The following is a 1,880-nucleotide window of genomic DNA, read 5'->3' as shown; positions in this document are numbered from 1 at the left end:
ACTTTCTTAGATCATCCATTTTTTGGTTTTAATAGCAGTGGTGATATTTTCTGTTTTTTGTTTCCTATGCTGTGGTTTTTTAAAAGTTGAGTTTATGCCACGCGCTGGGCCCTGTTAGGCAGGCTCCGTAAGGGCACACTAATGTGCTAGGCCGCTGGAGCAAAGCCCCACCCCTGGGGCTTCAACAGCAGAAGTCTGTCCTCTCCCCGTTCTGGAGGCTGGACAGCCAAGATGCGGGTGTCTCGGGTTTGCTTCTTTCTGAGGGCTCTGGGGAGCATCTTTCGGGCCCCTCTCGTTGGCTCATAGTCGGTGGTCTTCCCCCTGTGTCCTCGCACCACTTCCCCTCTGTGCCTGTCTGCCTCTGCTTCCAAATTTCCTCTGTTTATAAGGGAACTAGTCATCGGATTCAGATCCCACCCCAGTGATCCCCGTTTCATCTTGATCACTTCTTTTAAGGCCCTATCTCCAAATAACGTCACATTTTGAGGTCCTGGGGGTCAGGACTTTGACCTTTCCTCGAGGACACAATTCAACCCATAATAAATGTCTTTTAATTCACAGATCCATCTTGAGGAACAAGCATTATTATCCACCAAATGAAGGAACTGATTGAAGTATCAGAGCGTTTCACGCACAGCAGGTGGAGAAGCAAATTCCAGGGGTAAATTGGGAACTCGAGATTTGCAGACACAGCCACTGGACATCAAGCAGATAAACAAGCTCCTCCTGTACAGCACAGGGAACTACAGTGTCTCGTAGTGACCTACCGTGACAAGGAGTATGAAAAGGAACGTGTGTGTGTCCATGTGTGACTGGAGCACTGTGCTGTACACCAGAAATTGACACAACACTGAAAACTGACTAGACTTCAATTAAAAGTAAATATATAAATAATTATGTTTAGATGCCAAATAAAGACCAAGTTTTTAATCCTGATAATGCACAGCACAACCTTCAACTGGAAAAGCCTTCTTTACTAGAGAAACACACCCCCCCTCTAGAACACACCCCCACCCCCTCTAGAACTGTAAACAGAGACCTTGCGTGGACTTTCTGTGTTAGAGGACGCTGGAGTGGGAGACACTTCCTGAAACACGGCGTTTCCGTTATTCTTTGATCCAGTGATCCTCACCTCTAGCTGCTCATGAGAATGATCCACGGAGCATTTGACATTCACCAATGCCCAGAACCCCTGGCCAACCACATGGTTTCTTAAACTCACGTGTTTCTAATATTCCACCAGGGTTGAGACCACCATATTATTAATGATTGTGAGATTCTTTTTCTTTCCAGATTGAATATAAAGAATTATTTGGGGAAAAAAAAGACCGAATTCATGTCAGTTATGAATAAAAAATCAAAATCTATTATCCACTGAGCAGGAAAAATGTAATTACTGAGCACATCTCACACGTCAGGTTCCGTGCCGAGGACACGACTCTTTCTTTTTTCATAAGGGAAAAATATCTGTTGGCAACAGAAGAGCATTTCTAACACTGTGACAAATCAGCCATGTGACCTGGGGTCTTTCCACAAACACTGATTTTTTTAATTTCTCATCAGTGGAAGGAAATTATAAAATCAACGATTTCTACCTCCCAGGAATATGTGAAAAATGATTAAGAAGAGGAAGAGGACAGCACTGTGCAGGCACAGAGCACTCTGCCAAAGCCGTTATTAACAGCAGAACCATCCGCGGCGTCGGCCCGTGCGCTGCCGTGTCATTCCGCGCCGCGCGAGCTTCTTCATGCTGCTCATCTCTGCAAACGAGCAGCACCGAAAAAGTGGAAAAGGAAGGTCATTATTCACACAAAGGGACCCGCAGCATTCACATTTCTTAAATGAAGCTGGTAAATACGCTGGCTTTTTTCCTGTGATAT

Source organism: Camelus bactrianus, chromosome 15 (genome assembly GCF_048773025.1).
Source record: "Camelus bactrianus isolate YW-2024 breed Bactrian camel chromosome 15, ASM4877302v1, whole genome shotgun sequence".
Taxonomy (NCBI): Eukaryota; Metazoa; Chordata; class Mammalia; order Artiodactyla; family Camelidae; genus Camelus; species Camelus bactrianus.
This window is presented reverse-complemented; position numbering follows the sequence as displayed.